The sequence below is a fragment of the Thunnus albacares genome, chromosome 8 (assembly GCF_914725855.1).
Source record: "Thunnus albacares chromosome 8, fThuAlb1.1, whole genome shotgun sequence".
In the NCBI taxonomy this organism is placed as follows: Eukaryota; Metazoa; Chordata; class Actinopteri; order Scombriformes; family Scombridae; genus Thunnus; species Thunnus albacares.
The window spans coordinates 9894750-9908259 of NC_058113.1; the positions used below are offsets into that span (position 1 = coordinate 9894750).

At 43.3% G+C, this 13510-nt stretch overlaps 1 protein-coding gene across 3 annotated transcripts in view; it reads left to right on the plus strand.

Moving 5' to 3' along the window:
- Nucleotides 1-1662: 1662 nt before the first annotated feature.
- LOC122986746 (zinc fingers and homeoboxes protein 2-like) overlaps nucleotides 1663-13510 on the plus strand; it is a 29120-nt gene continuing 17272 nt past the window's right edge. Inside the window, exons 1-2 of one of the 3 annotated variants that reach the window (XM_044358080.1) lie at nucleotides 1664-2092; nucleotides 7033-7283. The gene's annotated coding sequence lies outside the window, so the exon portion shown is untranslated. Of the gene's footprint in view, nucleotides 2093-7032; nucleotides 7284-13510 lie in introns of all 3 variants that reach the window. The other 2 variants (XM_044358081.1, XM_044358079.1) reach the window with 2 other exon arrangements.

Below are 13510 nucleotides of genomic sequence, written 5' to 3' on the forward strand. Positions count from 1 at the left end.
CTCTGTGAAGAAAAGGTTTGACTAGTACAAAAACACTAAACTAAATTAGATTAGCCTAAACAGTACAACAGTACAACATTTTATGCAACACATTCATGAAGCTAATTTGCTTTCCCTTTTGCATGAATGATGTCTCAACTCGATCTATCTCTATTATCTTTTTCTGTTACTGCCAGTAGTCTTGGGGGAAATCAATTAGGAAACTTCATTTTTTGCCTGGATTCACTCACTGGCCAGTCTGTTTAAGTAATATCATGTATCAGTTATACACTATTGCCTCATTTGCACAAGGACACACACCGAGACATGATGTCACAATGACACACAAATACAGAAGCAAGCTTTGTATAATAGTTTCAATAGTAAAAACTGCATTATCTGACATCACCAACATTTTATATTATAAAATATACCCAAATGTTTGTCACTTATGTTCAATTCAAACAACAAATAATTATACCTAATTATACTTTATTTACAGTTTGTATCCTGTATTTGATGCATCATTACTATTTAGGAGCAGTGCAGGGGAGGGGAGTGACTCTGATCATTATTAATACCTGGCATACATGTCTTTTGTTTTTGGGTGAAAGTGTCCATACAAACAAACATGCAAATGAAAAGCCCCAGCTGAGCCTAAAAGTCTTTCATATATATCATATATATTTATCACACTTAGTCCTCTCAAAGCCTTGCATCTCCACAAAAAACACTTCTGAAACTGAGAGAAATCAGTTGATTTGTTTTTTCCACTGACATCCCTGTACTTCTAAAGTAATAAAATGACATTAGCTTGTGAACTTAAGACTGTACCTCCTAACTCCAGGGTCACTACTCTGTTGTTTATTGAACCAACACCCTGACCTCTGTGCAGGAGTGCAGGTAAAAACAAACATCCCACTTTAGTGAAATATCACTCTTATCAGTTCTTTTCTTGGCCGACATTGAGTTTTGTGGAAGCTACACGAGGGACGTGATGCATGCATGCATGCGCCCAGTGGAGGTCACTGTTGTGTGTGAGTTCACTGAGCTGTCTGTGTCATTCAGGGCAGTGTTTCTCACCAAAACAAACCATGAGTATCAGCTGACCTTAGACTTACCTGTATCCAGATGTGTGTGTGTGTGTGTTTTCCAGTGTGAGAGCCAGTGATGTGTGCAGGTTCTCCCCACTGTGTAAGACAGTGGTTCTCAAAGTGGGGTCCGGGGACACCCAGGGGTCCTTGAGGGGGCTCCAGCGGGTCCCCAGCAAAAAGGGGGAATCATTTATTTTCACTATAATTCCATCCATCAGTAACACATGACAGGATGTATGACTATTTTGGTCATGGGTTTCATACATTTTCTGAAATGAAACATCTAAAAGCAGAAAGCGTATTAGATGGGGGTCTGTGGTCTAATTTATGTCAGTTTAGGGGTCCTTGGTGTGAAAAAGTTTGAGAATCACTGGCGTAAGACACAACAGCTTCCACTTGAGAAAGCACTGCAGCAACCGCACACCTCACCTCACATAACAGCATGCACAGAGAGAGAGAGAGAGAGAGAGAGAGAGAGAGAGAGAGAGAGAGAGAGAGAGAGAGGTGGGCGGGGTGAGAGAGGGAGGGTGGGACTTTAGAGGGGTAACAAACGCCCCCCTATGATACTTTAATATCCAATTAGCTCCAAGCAGACGCAGGCAGGCATCAGCACAGGGACAAGTTGACGGCAACAACACGCAGTTCATTCATTTTTACACCGGCAGGCATGCTTCATGGAGCCATCAGCACTCCTCTTGCCGCCTGGACACAGAGTTGTTCCACTTTCCTCTGTCTGCTTCTGAACTTTTCACGGCTGTAACACTATGGACCCGCTGTGGACGGACACCGGCGCTCCGGTACGACATGCAAATACGTACTCTGACGTCGGCGATCATGTGGCTTTTGGCGTAGATCCTCCTTGTGATCGCCAATTTTTTTCCTTTCCTGTCGCCTGTTGTCTGCTCGGCTATTGGACCGCCGTTGTGGTGTTTAAAACAGCCTCGGCTCGTTTTGTCGGGTTAGCAGTCGCTTTGGGATTGTACCGCACTACCTGAGCATCGCGCCAAAACGGTGGGCAGGTAAGAAACGGATCAACTCTTCCTCTGTTTTTCAAACGGCTCCCACCCCCCCTACCCCCCTCCACCCCCTCTTCCTCCTCTTCCTCCTCCTCCTCAAAAGTCCCTCAAGTTAAAACTGCATGTAGTTGTTTGTTTGTGCCTCTCTCATGGCTTGCCCTGCCTTTGCGTGGCTCCCAAACACCCACACGCCTCCGTATAAATATTTTAACTTGTCTAGCCGCATGAACTTTGCCTGCCGCTGCCGTTTACACCTGCGTCCTGAGACAATGTGTCCGCCAAGTTGGTAATTGGACGTTTTTCGCCCCCCCGCGTTTAAGTTTCACTTTGATACATTATCGTGACCGTGGAGGGAGACGGCGGAGAGGAGAAACACCGTGTCTACTTTTCCTCCTCCCCGTGTCGACATAACCAGCAAAACATGGCCGTCCTTTGCCGACATGTTGTTACGTCGATGGCGAGAGGGGGAACATTTGGGGAGAGGGGTTTTTCTTTTTTTTTTTTTTCTGCGCCCCTCTGTCACATCTCGGGTTGGCCCGGTGGAAACGGCCGTTCAACTCCGCACCGCCTGCCACCGTCTCCGCTCACAGCTTTCAGCGGCACCGGGGTTTGAGTGCAACTTTGGGAGTCCGACGTTGTTTATAGACTTTGATTTGCGCGACTCCGTGATGTAGGCGTAACGTTACCCCTGGTGATGCCTCCTCCCCTCCCAGACCGCCGCTGTTACTGCATGCAGACAGATGGGCAGACAGTGCCGTAGCACAGGAGCTCACTTCTTCTATCCTCTCATTGCAGTAGGCCTGTAACTGCTGTAAAAAAAAAAAAAAGTCAGGCGTGGTCCTTTTTTTTTTTTTTATTCAGGATATTAACTTTGGTCGTGAGAGTGCCCCAGACTGTAAATGTAGTCAGACTGTGTGCAGCCATGCTCTGGAGTCAACACAAATGTGTCCTCAGTGCACCCTGTAATACGTTCAGGAGGGATAGTGGTTGTTAATTTCATGGTCTTGCTTCCCTCGTGAAGTCACTGTGTACACAAACAGATATAGAGGACAAGTATTAAGCACAGCGCATGGCATAATAGTAAACACAAAATATATAAACAGATGCATACAGTTCAAATAATTCTGCTTGCTCCCAGGGTAAAGTGAATATCATCTCCTGCTTTGTATTTCCATCATCATGTGATAATAACAACCACATAACACACACATAATATCATACAGGTATGTTTTAGGTAGACCCTAGGAGACCGTGCTGTAAAGTTTATCCAAGGTCACTGTAAACTGTACATAAAGGAGTCCCCATCTGACTTTGTCTCCTTGCTTTTTAGTATTATGACATTGTTTGGGCAGCATTCACACTCCGTACAACTAAACATTCTCGTTTTTGTTGTAAAACTGCCATACATGTGTCATCTATTGGTTCTGTAATTGTATTCTCACTGCAGGATGGACCCAACGGTTTCATTTTGATTTTTATTGATGATGATGGTAATGATGAAGGAAAAAATAAGGCATGAACGTGACGTTTCCAAGAACCGAGACACTCGGGGATGTTAGGCAGGAACACACCGGCTGAATCCCTTCGGCAGTTGCGACTGGATATTGTCTGTGTCAGCGTGGCGGTTGATATTAAAGTAACATTTCATATCTTAACACAGTGCTGATTATAATAAACAGCCCCTGACCCAGATTCACTATGCAGTAACTCAATGCACCTGTTCACTAGGGTGCAGTCTCAGACCTTTGACAGGTGTACGCACACAGTCTCTAAGGGTGGGCCGGTTAATTGAAAAGCATTACTCTCTGTTCTGCATACTGGTTTTCCGAGTAAAGCTGTCAGCCAGTCGTTTGGAATATTGTCGGTATTCACAAATCTCCCTCTGATGAAATATCGAGATCATTAGACAACATCCCCTTCGCACTGGGATGACGTGATGTTTTGTATTTCTAAACATTTCTCTGTTCAGCACTGCTACCCAGATCAGTAAAAGATGTAAGCGATTTTGATCAAAGTGCATTTAACCCCCCTCTTGTCATGCCCGTTACCAGTAATTCCTCTGGGTATAAACTTGGCTTCGCTCACTAAGCCACGCACTCTTGCTCTTTTCCATGTGAAGAGAAATTTGGCTCATGTTTGTTCTTCACATGGGTTCCACTTGTGATCTGCCAAATCAGAGATAATGTTATATAATTTGGAATGACAACCGGCTCGTTTTTTTTTCCTTTTTTTTGTTTCTTTTTTTTTTTTATCAATGCCTTGAACAATCAAAGCGTATACCTGCCTCTGTTGATCAAAGAAAACCTGTAAATTTCATATCATGCAGTTGTTCGTGTTGTGTAGCAGAACAATGGAGAGAATACAGTTAAATCAGAGGACATGGTTCTTATCTTAGTAATATATATATATATATATATGAGACGTATCTAACTTCCCACTGTGATTAACACCAGACTTGTTTTGAATTTAAATGTTTTGTCTCATCTAACAGCGTGTAAATTAAACAGCTACCATCAGAAAGAAGAGGTGAATAAAGGATGACAGTTTCCTGTCCCTGCTGTTGTCTGGTGTCAGGTTTATAGGACAGCATCACTGAATTGTTTTTACAGTTTTGACAGATGCAAGATTAAGTCTGTGTTTAAATATATTTTTGTGGAAATTGTCGTTCTCAGTATTGCTCAAGGGATTAGAGAAATGCACAGATGTCACCGCCCTACCTTGTTGTTCATAACATCAGCGATTGTCACATCATCACTTCACTGTGACTGCAATACAGAGAGAGAGCAGAAAATAATTTGGTTTGTTTACAATGAGGAGTTTGGAAGCTATTTTTTTTTTTTTTTTTTATTTATTATTTTTTTTAAAATGACTCAACCTTCAGTGAATTTTTCTGAGTCTTGCCCAACTGTGCCGTGTTTCTCAATACACTGCGACCTCTTAGAATGTCACAGCAAAAACATCCAGCTGTGAGGTGATCTGCTCTATTTGTTCCTAGAGGCGTTTTAGCTGTTACTGTAGTCAGATGGTGGAAAATGAACACGACTCAGTCTGTCACATTTCATTTAAATAGAGAATCGCGAGCGTATCAAGAACGGATGTCGTATTGTGAGGCAAGAATTGAATGAAAACGCAAAGATCTTTTTATTAAATTGATTTAGACTAGCATTTGATCGTTTCAGATCAAAGCCAAAGGCTTAGAATGTTAACGTCAGATTTAATGGTTTATATTTTTCAAAAATCAAACTTCAAGTAGCATCAAAGCAAGTTTTTTTTATGTCTGAAAAAGGAGAAACGGTGCAGGATAGTCAATATTATTTGGCACCTGAAATCTGATTGTCAGTCACTGGAACTCACCTGGAACACAAGATTGACAGTAACACACATTTTTCTTATAGAGAAATTGTTTTTGTTTTTGTAGTTTTATGAGATTCTATTGCAGTGAAGCCATGTTCCTTTTTTAAACTTTACTCCTTGTTAAGGCTTTGCTTTGCATCAGTTTATTGGTCCTGTATTTCTATGTGTTTGTCTTGCACTGACACTTATTTATTCTGTGATATTCAGCTGTTGTTTATAGAGTCCCGTTAGCTGACCTACAGCGGGTTTCAACACATTTTCCACATTCATCAGGAACTTCCGGCATTTCCTGACTGCACATCACACATCCACATCCAGTCCTCAGCTATATAATGGCCGTCCGTTCTCCTGGTGAAAACACTGGAATGGAGGATGGAGGTTGCTGTCATCACGGCCTGTCGTGCTCAGCTTGGCTCTGTGATGACATCACCGACAGCCACGCTCACGCTTTGTTCCAGTGTTTTTTCGGTTCAGGTCCTCTCTGCTGTGCCTCTGCCGGCTTCTCAGACGTGTTGTTAGGTGACTAAGGCAACCACAGAGATGAGCTCATCACCTGTAGGTGGGGCTGAGAGGGAGAGCGTGATGGAGGGAAGTAGGCAATTAGACAGGCAGAGCAGAGGAGTTACATAGGGACAGGAGGAGAGGGGAGAAATGAAATCAACGCTGAATGTGCGAGTACGTGTGATGTCTGAGAGGAAGAGACAATTGAGTGACACAGCACGAGAGTGACGAGACAGGAAGAAAGAAGTGAGAAAGTCAGAAGCCCCCCTCATACCCTCACGCACTGTGAACTGTAAAAGCACCTTTCTGTTTTAGTTTCATATCAGTTTTAGGGGTTAAAGGAAGCCGTTTGCTAGCACAGGGGCTAGTTGGATTCCTAGAAATCTTCCCACCACAACTCTATTGGGAAGTAAACCGGCAACATTTCCAGGTAAAGCTCACAACCTTTCCGTATGATGGGTTTCACATGTCCTCTAAGGAGATCCTCTTTTCTGGTGTTATACTGGAGACGGTGTCGCCAGATAGATCCCTTGGAAATCTTATCGGAAAAATTGCAGACGAATATAAAAAGAACTGAAGGTACTTCTGTTGGGACTTTACAGAACTAAAGGTGTCCCGGAGATGTCTGGTGACACAGAGCGAGCCAGAGAGTGACAAAGAAAGAAAGAAGCCACTGGAGGATGTCTAAGCAGTGTGACTAAGAAACAGGAGACAGGTCTAGCAGTGAGAGACTACAAGATGAACATGTGTGTATTTGTGTAAAAAAAAAAAAAAAAAAAAAACAGTGCCTCACTGTGGATTTTATTATAGGCTTCACCGCTTCATTGCTGCATTGATTATTACTTAAGCGTATGGGTGCATAGCAATTTGTACAGCAGTGTGCTTTTGCATGTCTAAGCATGTATTCATCTCAGCAGCGTACATCATCCTCCAGTCACAGGTCTCATTTCTCAGAACTTGGAACTATTTCTGAGGTTTGTGAATTCAGTTGTCTGGTGAAACTCTGTATCTAACAGTCAGATGTTGGGGGAGAAAAAAAAAAAAGTTGGTTTCCCCTTGCACACAATCAGTGTCTGTATGTCTTGTAGGTCATTCATGCCTCTATGAGCGTGCGTGTAGAGATTGCTCCTCTTCTCCCATCCCACTGTGTCCTCCAAAGCTCAAGTTTGGAAAAGAGGGAGAGAGAGAGAGAGAGCTTACTGAAAGGCCTTCTGCACTGCACCACGTCAGCCACTAGCAGAGCACAGACACGCCCCCTCCTGCCAGCCTGAGACCAATGAGGAGAAGCTGGAGGCAATTCACAAGCCACACCCACTGCAGGGAAGGCAGAGATTGACAGGTGGGAAATGTGGCCGCGTAGGAACACTGACTGATCGCTGAGACTAACAAACACAAAATAAAGAGCTCCAAAGTCTTCAGGTTTTCTCATTTGGACTTTGGGAGACAGCTAAGATATAAATCTTTCTCTCCTACTGATGCTCACACACATATAAAGGACTATAGAACAATGTGAGACCATTTGCAGAGCGTGTGTGGTAATTGTTTGAAATTGTGCACGGTGTATCCCATGCCTCTTGACCTAATTTTCAGGCTGCTGGTTGGGTGCAAGATGACCCTTCCCCTACTCCACTTGTGTCCCAGAGTTGCAGCGTTTGCATTCATTTACCGTAACTAGAAACAGATATTTTCCCCCATCTCACAGAGCATTCATGACATTGTGCCCAAACAAAAAGATACCAGAGCGGTTTTAGCAGTGATTTAAGCTCTTGAAACTTGACATTGTGGAGTAGTACAAGGTTTCTGTGGGAGAGTAATGTGCTGTTATAAGTGTGGCTGGCTGCCTGTGCGCAAGACCATAAGGGAGAGTGAAAGAGATGAGCACAGAGCTGGACGGGCTGGGGTAGGGGTGAGGTGGAGGGGGGGTGAAAGTGGGACAGCAAAACCGAGTCAAGGGGAGGCCATTATGGAAGCTACATAAAAATGTTTAAGAGGGACAGTTTACCCTGCATTTGCTGTAATGAAACTCTGACGCGCACCCCCATCTGCTTTTCATTCCCGCTCGCCCCTGGACCAAGTGAATGTTCACTGACGTGTTTACCTTCGTCATCGTTATAGGCGGCGCTGTTGAGAGGCTAAATTATCACTGAAAACATTTAACCTTCAACAAAATCATGGTTCTTTTTTTTTTGAGGGGGGGGGGGGGGGGGGGGCAGCCTTCAGCAGTTGAAAAGACAGCAACTCCTTATGTAGCCCCAAAGTTAGCGACATCCTGACCAGGCTCACTTAAGGTGGACTGACCTTTTTTAAGGTGGACAAGCTATTCTCATTTTAGTGACAATCTCAGCTGCTCCTCTGATTTTTGCCCAGCACCCAGGGCTGCCCCCCCCACTCCCACACCTCTGTCCTGTTGCTGACCCTTAGCCTCCCCAAGCATGATGTCCTAGCACCACTTCTGGTCATCGGGGTCACTTTGTGTGATGGAGGGACGGCAGCAACTCACAGAACTGAGACAACTGTAGGTGTTCCACAACAGTACGTGCACTGTCAGCTCCTGATGTTCAACAGGCAATGCAAAGTCTGAACCCACTGCAGCTGGACTGATGTGTGTTGCTAGACTGGAAATATCCAGAAAATTGGTTCTGCCACTTATTAAAAAAAAAAAAAAAAAATGTTTCAAGCCCTCTGAACACAAGGTTTCTTACCCTTGAATTTCTCTCTCAGACATACTAAAATGTTTGTCTGCATGTAGAGGAATAGTTGTGTCATGTTTGCACCAAAAAAAAAGTGCTGTTGAGCTGGATTTTTAACCCCGCTTCTGTCGTGACACTGATTGACCTCTGCAGCGTTTCTGCTCCTGGATACAAGCACGCACACACTCGCGCACACACTTTCTGTTGGTTACATTGTAACCATAGTAACACAACCATCAGCCGCAGAGTGGGTGACACTTGGATATTTTTATAGCTCGCCCTTTGTGTGTGTGTGTTCGGTGCGGAGACAGGTCCTGCAATGTGAGAGGATTGTGCGTACCGTGTTACGTGAAGCAGATTAAATGGAAGACTGGATCCTTGATCGAATGCACTGTAGCCAGCTCGACAGTTTTTCCATCATTCGCTATATAGGCCACTGTGTCTCTTACGACGTTCAGTCTAGTTTTCTGGGACTTCCATGGAAAAATGAGGCAACTTGTCACAAAAGCTGAGGGGTGTGTGACTTGGCAAAACCCCTCCCGAGTCGCTGCAACTTTTACTAGATTGAATTGAGTAAAAAGTGCTGAAGAAAGTGAGATTTTGCTTTGTACACAATTTACAGCTGCTAAAATTCATGCCAACAGTATAGTTAAGTTATTTTAGAAACTGTTGCCATTAGTTTGTCCACTAGAGAGACCTGACAAGTTATTCTTCAACTGTAAAATATGACACTCGTTATATGTTTTGGCCACAACTCTGAAATAACTACATTTAAAAAATCCTTAGACAAATGTAGATGTCGTCATCAGTCTAAAAAATATAATATCCATCAGGTTGTAGCAGCAAAATGACCATCTTCATCATTATATCCATGTTTGGTCTTTATTTCAGACTAGCAAAAGTATCTCTGCTCTGTTGCCATGCAGAACATACCCAGCACTCAAACACAGTGCAGCACTTTGCTTTGCTCTAGAGGAGCAGCGTGATGAGATTTAAATTAATTCTGCGACGGTCCGAAATTCTACCTCATACACCCTCGCTGGGACACGTCGTATTGATGATGGTGGTGGTGCTTCTCCTCACCCACACACAATTCAGACACTCACATTGTCCTTCTCACTGCAGTGGCTGACTTGTGGAACAAGCAGTCAGTAGGGAAACGCACCCAAAACAGCCAGCCAGAGAGAGAGAGAGAGAGAGAGAAACACACCCTGTACAGCGATGCCAGCAAAGCAGTGTGTGTGCACTCCCTCTCTGTGCAATGTGTTTTTGATATAAACGTGTGATGGAGCTTCAAAGTTTCAGCTAATGTAACAGCAAAGTCAAGTCACTGTTACAGTCCTCGTTTCGGCGGGTGGCTTTGTTTTTTACGATGCTCTCTCGTTGTCTTGCGCTTGTTATTTTAGAGCTAACTGGCAGGTTTGCACTTCATGCATGGCTTCAAGTGCGGGAGCCGTAGAGGTTGCCATTCATACGCCTTTTGTGTTTGCCATGACTACATGCATGAAGAGTCTGGCACTAAGGTTGACTGTGTTGCAGGATTCATTTCTCCAACCTTCTTCAGCAACAATAAAGATGCAACAGACTCTGCCAGTTGTTGAGCTCAGTCTTTGTTCAGCCTGTCTCGGAAAGAGCATATTGTTTCATATCTCAGGCAGCGTGTGGCCTTGCAGGAGACTCCAGTGCACCTGATCAGTCTGGCTGCCTTTTTAAATAATTTCATATCATTTATATACATGATACAGCTATATGCACTTTATGATATAGACTTCTGCATGAAACATTAACAAGCCTTAAACCTCACTTATGCACTTCCCCCTCTTCTCTATTACAGAAAACAGAGCCGTGACCCCTATATACATATTGTGACCCCTTACAGTGTCTCTATACTAATTTTTTGAGCCACATATTCATTCATAAAAACATTAATAAATGGGTGATTGATCCTTAATAAAGCTTTTAGAGAGCAGAGAGAGTGTCTTTAGGTTTTATATTATTTATTTATGGAGAAAAACATTCACATTCACTATATTATGGTTCTATGTTACATAAAACAGAAAAACATAATGGCCATTGTGATTTATATGAATTTAATTGAATGTAAAGAATGCAACATTTTTGAATACAATTTTTTTTTAAATTTTTGAATAAATATGGGTCAAATTTGTGGGTCAGAACACCCACAAATATGTATCAGCTGCACAAAATTTTTAAAAAGTTTTCCATTGTATATTCTGAGTGACTTTAGGAAAAGTCATAAAATTTCAGGCTAATATAATGGTGTTTAGGGTGTTTTTGCTGCTCTCAAATGTAGAAATTGGTCAAATTTGAGCTGAACAGTGGGTAAGTGTTAACTTCTGACCACAGGGATCCGTAAACAAAGTTGTTTCCCAGTAAATTGCTCACTTCAAATATATAAAATTCAGGTGCTGAGAAGTTGGCATGTAAGGTAACGGTAATTTTGTTCACATCTGGAGCAGAAAGCTCCATGACACAGCTTTTCTGATTCCAGTTTTTGCAGAATCTGAGCCATCTTTTTTTTAATATTTTTTTTTATCCTGTTACGTTTAAATTACGTTAATGATACCCAGAAATAGGATCGCAGTGGAGTGTGCTGCTGTGACTCATCTGTTCAGTGTCGTTCTCTTCTCACAGCCGTTTGGATAGATCTCCTTCCTATAGCACCACTACAGTATGTTTCTGTTGCATTATATCACCCGTCGGTCTTCATACATTGGACAGGCTCAGTGGTACAGAGGATTTGTATTGATTTCCTTGCGTCCTCTCCAATATGTATGCCAGTGTGTAGTCTAAACTGATTACTGCCAGGGCTGATAAATGTATTTGCTGCCTGGCAGCATCAAAGGTAACTCCTTTAGAAAGATGGCTCCACTAATATAATGCACCAATCAGACAGACACACAGCCAGACAACAGGCAAGTACAGACAGACGGGCAGGCAAGGGGCTGCCAGGCTGACTATTCATACAAGTTTAATGAGCATCCAGACAGTAGGGAGTTATGGCTCCAGCACGGAGCTCCCTCTGCACACACAAGCCAACTGGCTGACGAGGTTAGACACACTAACGAACAGGTGGTCGACTCACTGTTTTACCCGGGTTACCAAAGCAGCCAAGTTTGAGTGCAAAGTCTACATTAATTAACATTTTTTTGTGTTTGAAATTAAGTAAAATTTACTATGCGGAAAGCTCAAACGGTTGGCTGGCAGTCTGACACATTAGTTTAAGCACATTTCTTTCACTTCTACAGCTGAGATGTTCACAGCCAAGCAGCTCAGAGCAGAAATAATTCTTCTCTCAAGGACACCAAATGTGTGCTCTTTAGTTCACGAGACCGGAACCTATTATTGAGGTTATTGTAAAGGTATTATACAAGTTATGTTGATAAAGTTGAATTGCTGCTACACATTACCATGGTTATTAAAGATAGTGTTAGTTCATTCAGGAGAAAGATTGTTGATGTTTGAATTAAACACCCAAACAAATGCACCCCTCCTGTCGTGCTCCTTCAGGAGCTCTGTCCCCCAAAGTCATGGACAGGCATTGCCAAGGCAACAACCAAAAGAGAAATGTGGTGGAATCCAGAGCGATGCGTGAGCTGTAGAGTCACTTCTGTTCCTCTGAACAGAAAAAAAAATTTCATTTCATTTGAGCACAACAGTCCGTCCGCACTCTCCCCGCCTCTCTGCGGCCTTCCCACTTCTCAATTGACCGTTCAGCGTCTCTGAGCGTCCACAGAAGCAGCCGTCTGTCAGCTGAGAGGACAGCGGCTGGACAAACTGCCTTCACCAGGCTGACTGACAGCAGAAATGTACTGATCCAAAATAGTTTGCATGTCCGGCTCCACGGCTCCACTGATACAGTTGATAAGTTCAACACATAAACAGAGAGAAATTTGTGTGATTTTTAAACAGCTGCCTGCTCAGACTACGCCTCACTAAACGTGACAGAAATAGACTCGGAGTGTAAAAAAACACTTTCTGTGTGAAATGGTCATGGCCTCTCTCCATTTCGCCAGTCCTCCCTCACCATTCAGTGGTTGCTGGGGACGGGAAACTGTCATGTCCTCACACAGACAGCTGCTCTGATCACTTCCCCCTGTCCTGTGCACGAGCACGAACGCCCTCTGCTGATTGGCTGGAATGGTATTGTGTGGCACAGTCCAAGCCACTTTGTTTGTTTTTCCCATTTATAGAGCCAGCGCTTCCTATGAAGATTTTTTTTTTTAATGTGCACACACAGAACAGACAGCTAGCAGACTATGAGGAGATATTTGCTGAATTTGACAAAAAAGTGTATTGAACAATCTTTCTCCAGAATCACTGACTCTACCTTTAATCAGCCTCACAGTCTGTACCAGTGCTTTTTCCATTATGGTGGCCGGTGCTCCCAAGCAGCCAGCAGTCAAGGCAGCAAGAGAGCAGCCCCTCCCTCCTCCGCTGGAAATGATAGAGTGGAGAGAGGAAGAGGCTGTTGGTGCCAGTGTATCCTCAGTGTTCAGCACTCTTTACACAGGCTTTTCTCTTTGTTTCAGTCAGCCGGCGCACACGAGTTCAACTCAACTGCTACAACTCAAACTGCAGAGCCGTTTGTGTTTATATTGTGTAAGAGATTCCTTTTTCTGAGTCAGCTTCTGCTCAAAATTCCCCATCTCACTTTAGCTATATATGACTCAATAAGCGCATAATTAATATGCAAACTAGAGCCCGACCGATGTTGATTTTTTTTTTTTAGATGATGATCCCTCAAATGTGACAAAGATATGTAATGGAGGCAGCATATTTTACAGTTAAACTTTATTGACCAAAATGACATCAGTGCAGTGAAACAGTAAACTTAACTAGGAATTTAATAAAT